The sequence below is a fragment of the Lycorma delicatula genome, chromosome 6 (genome assembly GCF_047948215.1).
Source record: "Lycorma delicatula isolate Av1 chromosome 6, ASM4794821v1, whole genome shotgun sequence".
In the NCBI taxonomy this organism is placed as follows: Eukaryota; Metazoa; Arthropoda; class Insecta; order Hemiptera; family Fulgoridae; genus Lycorma; species Lycorma delicatula.
This window is the reverse complement of record NC_134460.1, coordinates 36,581,261-36,587,260: the sequence shown is the minus strand read 5'-3', so window position 1 is coordinate 36,587,260 and position 6,000 is coordinate 36,581,261.

Sequence of the window (6,000 nt, the reverse complement as noted above, 5' to 3'; positions counted from 1 at the left end):
GAATGGCTCGTCAACAACAGTTTGGAGGTCTTCCAAAATGTAAGGGTATTCTCTTCACCGGTAGGAGGATACTCAGAAGATTAAATCTGCGCCTGAGAGGAGAGGCAATTGTCGAGGTGGAAAGGGCTAAATATCTAGGGATGTTACTGTATAAACACCTTAAATTCTTCAGCCGTGCGGCCATGATCTGCGATAGAGTGGAAACAACAATCCGTGCCATGCGAGGTCTCTTTGCGGGACAAGGAATTCCACGTGCGTCGAAGAGGCGACTTATCACCTCGGTGATAACGTCGTCTCTGTTGTACGCCGCCCCGGTATGAGCTGATGCGGTTAGTGTCCAGCGCAACAGAAGAAAACCGACTAGCAGTCACAGGAAGTCGGTTCTGGGGGTAGTTTCGGGGTACCGAACGTTATCGTATGATGCACTGTGCGTGCTTTCTTCAGTGCCCCCGATAGAATTGCAGATTAAAGGACGAAAACTAAGGGCGTCCGGTGTAGCCAAAGATGAGGCCAGTTCTATTATACGAGAACAATGGAAGGTGGCACGGGCGGGTTCAGCAGTGGCCGCATGGACAAGAAGAATTATCCCGGACCTGGATGCTCGGCTAGATCGCTCTCATGGTGAATTAGATTACCACACAACGCAACTCATGTCGGGACATGGTGCGTTTGAACAATACCTGCATAGGTTTGGCAGGAGAGAGTCACCGATCTGTTGTTACTGCGATGCGGTTGACGATGCCGAACACACTATTTTTGAGTGCAGACGATGGGAGGAACAACGTATAAATGCAGGACTGATGCGTACCCGACCGGAGCAGCTCTCGGAGTGGCTCTTGGCTATGTCCGGAAACCGGAATAATTTTGCAATATTTGCAAGAACAGTTATCAGAATAAAAGAAGATGAGGCAAGACGACTGGGATACTGAGGAGTGTAGCTTATAGTAGGGCTGGGCGTACAGCCCCGTTCCTGAGGGCTCACATGCTCTGGCGTGTGCGTTCCGTGATGGAGTGGGGATTCCTGGGGTCCGTTAGGTGTGAATGAATGAAAAGATCGAGACCCGGCCGGCGGTGTGGGTTCCCGGATACGCTTTGGCGGCTTCGGCTCCTGCGCCATCGGTTTGAGGCTGGCAAAAGGAAAGACTGAGACCCGGTCTCCGGCTGGCGGGCTGGGAACGGCATGGCCGGGCCTGGTTCTTACGTCGGAGATTAGAGGCAGGCAATTAAAAGATCCGGAAAGGACACGTCCCCGAGTCGAGTATACTTAATCGGATGTCCGGCAAGAACACCGGTATCCACGATCTAGTATTTAAATCCGTATAAAAGTAACTAACTGCCATTACTAGTATTTGAACGCTGGAATTCCCGACTTCCAAGTCGGCTTACTTGGGAAGACGCGTTCTTCACTAGACCGACCCGGTGAGTTTATTACTCGGTTTGATCAAATTATTTATTACGTATTCAATATTATTATTACACTATTACGCATGTAAGATTCGTTGCAAGATTACACTCGGTCGTGATTGTCTGATCTGTCTGTGATCGCAGGTTCTTGTGTAAAATTTCTAAGTAGAATATCTGCAAATAGTCGAAATGTTCAGCGTCAGTATAAAAAAGTAATTCATTTGTGTAGACCTATTTAAAGGAATTAGTTCCTCGTACGTCTAAATTATTCTCAAAGAAAGAAACGCTTGCGATACAAGTGACGGGAAATGTATATCGTGAAAGTAATCTGTAATTTATTGTAAATTGTACGTACAGTATTTTTTAACATTTATTTTCTTAACATCTATGTTATTTTTGGAGAATTTAATAATTTAACGACTAGGAGTAGGTTTGTCGCTTAGAAGAGGTGTTTCATCGTAAAAAATAAATATCATTCTATAACAGCATACGGAATAAAAGTAAGAAATAGCCGTGTTTTTTCTGTATGGAATTTGTCTTTTACTGATTAATATGTATGTTTTATTTTACTTACGACAAAATTTATCGGATTTTTCATTATACGTAAATACGAGTAGACATACAGGAATAAAATTGTACGGTAACCGATTTACATAATTTTTATGATGCTATCGTACTAAATTTGACGTTTATATTTCTGTTATTTTTTTGGCTCTTAATTATTATTCGGTTTGTTTCTTTCAATTTGAACAAAGATACTATTGTTTTTTATAAAAGCGCAACAAAATTAATTTCTAATAAAAAACAAACAAAAGGTCGATAGAAGTGGATGAAAAGGCTTTAAGTAAGTAGTTGCCGGATCGAGTGTTTAGATTTAAAACCTTGTAAAAATTTAAGAAAAAATACAAATTAAGAAATTAGATTTAAAAAAGATGTTTAGAAACGTAATTTGTTTATAGGAAGAATTTATATACTGGCGGCCGAAGGAAATGGATAAACTTTAAGCTGAAAATGAAAACATTTAATTTCATTTACGTGAAATTTGGAACAAAAATACCATTTATAAATACCTTATAACCGTTACACCTTAAAAATTATATTCTTCAAACGCCCACTTCTTTCGAGTATGCGTTCTTGAAGTCTCTGCTGAAATTTCACAGCCTTTTCTGCAAACTTTCAGTCGTAAAGTTTGCGATCTCTTCTTTAATTTACTTTAAAGTTTGTCGGTGCTTTGAGATTTGGTGTTATTAATCCTTTTCTTCAAAACTATCCACTAAGTCACATCCGCATTAATCGGGAGTCCGTGCGGCTGTGAACGAATGAGAATAATAATACTATCGATTACGTTGTATTTCTAAGGGCGATAGATGTATGCGGCAAATGTAAATCGTTAGTGGCAATTTAGATAATCATTACAACGCACTGTTTTGTTACGAAAAATAAAAACTTTTTCGATCTGTCGAACCCTTTTGATCCGCAATCCGATGTCGGAGAGCAGGTACCTAATTAATTTGTCAGATCGTTTTGTAGTTAACCGGACTATAAAACCGCGGACCGATTCGACATAAACTACATTTATGAAACGTTCTGTCCACCTGCAAACGTTTCCTTGGTCCGTTGTACTGTATATTGCACTTCTGTAAAAACTTTAACGAACTAAATATTAAATCGCAGAGAAATCTAAAGCTCAGATATTTTACAAAATAAAAATAATCAAGATAAAAAAACGAGTTAATTTCTGGGTTATCGGCTGAAAAAATACGTAATTACACCGGTGCTACTGTTAAACAAAATGTAACTTATGTCGATTCCATCCTGTAATTAATACGATTATTTTTCCATCGATAATTAATACGATTACAAATACGACTTTAAGCAAAGCTTAGTAATTGCGAAGTCTGAAATTTTTAAAAATATAACATTTTCGTTTATCGCGTTAGTATTGCTTGCAGTTTTCTCCATAAATATGATTACGGCACTTTAATCGTACGTTCTAAAAAATAAGCATTAAATGACCGAAAGAAGCTTTTTTAGCCGCATTATTTCTTTTATTGGATTTCCTTTGCGTTATTCTTGTTTCTTATTAATATCTTTAAAGAATTTTACGCCGGTTGTGAAATTCAGCATGTTTCTGGAAAAACTATTTTAGTTTGATTTTTTCTTTTTTAATCGGAATGTTTTTTTACAGTCGGTTGTAGTTAAGTTCGTATTTTAACTGTAATTTTTTTATCTCAAGTGTTTTATTCGCGACCGTTTATGGATTGATTATCTGGTAGTAGGACGTATGTTTATTCTGCACTAGACAGAAACGGAACGGGGAAGTCAAGACTATTACCAGCATATTTAGATAATCCCGTTAAACGTATTTTATTTTATACGAGATAGTGTTAAGACGTTTTGTTCTTAAAAAAGATTCACTGCTGTCGCAGCAAATAATGCTTTATATTCCTGGGAATACCAAAAATGAAATTCAATTTTTAAATAATTACCTTATTTAAATTATTTCTTTAATCGGTTTGACCGTTACGGATTTGCGATTCGAAACTTAAATTACATGGGCGCGCTCACACACACACACACACACACACACACATATATATATATATCATCAAATAACAGTACAAAGCACTAGATAAAGAGACAACTTCTTTCGTATTTGTATCCCGATAATTGCGAAAACTAGAGAACCAATCATTATTTTAACTGTAGCTTTTTTTGACCCCCTTACCGTTTACCACAGTTCTAACCTCACCAATCTCACTACTATATAAATCATAAATAAAAAAAAGAAAACGTATAAATAAATAACCTAGAATTTTTTTTACTAAATTTAATGTTATTGTCTACGTCAATAGATATTGACGTAATTTTTTTTTCATATAATTGTATGTTATACGATTTACTTATATGTATTTCTAATATGAGGAATCGATTGTTTATAAAGCATTGCAGAAAAAAAAAATAGATATTTTCTATATCGATCACTGTCTATGTTAATATCATTGACTTCTTGACTGTGTGTGTGAGCACACACAGTCACCAACAGAGGAGAGAGAAAACGTCATAATAAAAATTTAATTTTTAAATAAAATCTGTTCATTTACTTTGTTTAAATTTAAATGAACATATATATAAAAACATTTAAAATTTTTCGATTTGATTGTGTATTTCTTTATTACGATTTTCTATTATTCCTGATTCGTTTTTCTATAATTCCACATTTATGTTTTTATTTTTTTTATAACGCTTGCACAATTGAAAATAAATGTAGTCATATGTTATAACTTTTTTATATTCTTGATGTATTGTAATAAATTTTCTATTTGCCATATCGATATAAAATCGCGATTGCATTCTTTATTATCGGACTAAATTATATGTATAAAACTTTATTTCCAAATTTATTATCTCTACTGTTATTTCGAGTCATTAATTTTATATTATTATTTTTTCAGTTCTATCTTAAATAAAGCTTTATTTTATTCTATTTAAAGCTCTATTTTTCGATTCGAATTTCAGCGACCGTCATCTTCTTTCGTTCAAAGTAACGACGGTTTAATAAATAATTTAAAAAATAAGGTTTTTGCAGATGAAGTTTTGTGGACATTTTGTACCTTTTGATGTTAACGCGCAGTATCCCAAGATTTTTGACAAGGAAGCAGTGGAGATCTTGAAGGATCGGTCGATCGACGGTAACGATTATTGTAAATAGAGCAATATACACTCGTAATCGGTTCGTGCGTAAGGCGTAACACAGTAAGTCGAGACCGAACAATCGAATGATGATTTTATCAACGAATCGATGGATGGAACAACAGTAGATCTTCGTTCGCATTTCTAGCCGATTTTTTCATCGATAAGAATGAAAGCTAAAAGAGAATTTCAATATTTTACGCGCGTTCGGTTGAAATATATTCTTCTATATTTGTTTTCATGATATTTAGAATCGCGTTATAAAATTAAACCGGATTAAAGAAACACAAACTTTCTGAAGAAACTGCAGATGTTACCAAACGACTGTGAGTCCACGGTTATCTGTTATCAAACTCCATGTTTTCAAAACGATATCCGAGTACAATCGGATCGTTCTTTTTTGGCATTCGCATAACCGAAAAGGTACGTGAAATTTTATCGTCTGACTTGTAATTACGCTAATACGTGTGAAACACAATCTCCGATGTATCTTGTAATTTGCCGCCGAAGTTCCTGAAACAAAAACTCTCGCTATAAGCCGTGAATAAGTTTACAGGTACTCGTTTACCATACGGCACTCTGATTTTGGGTTAACGTATAATGCCTGTACGCATAGCCCTTCCTGAACGATGAAATTAAAAAAAATTACTTTTCTCTCGGTCAGGAACAAATTTCTAACTTATACCTTATTAGCTGCGACTTTTAAATTAATTAATTAACGGTATTTCACACTTACTCGTCGTTAAAATAATACAAAAATATACTCGCCGACTGTAAAAACAAAATGCGAAATTAAAACATTAATCTCAGTACTATCGTTAAGGAAGCAGACGTTAATGGCACACTGCTCTTAGGATTATTTAATCGCACTTGCAGTACCGGGGCGAAGGTGCTGTTTTCACG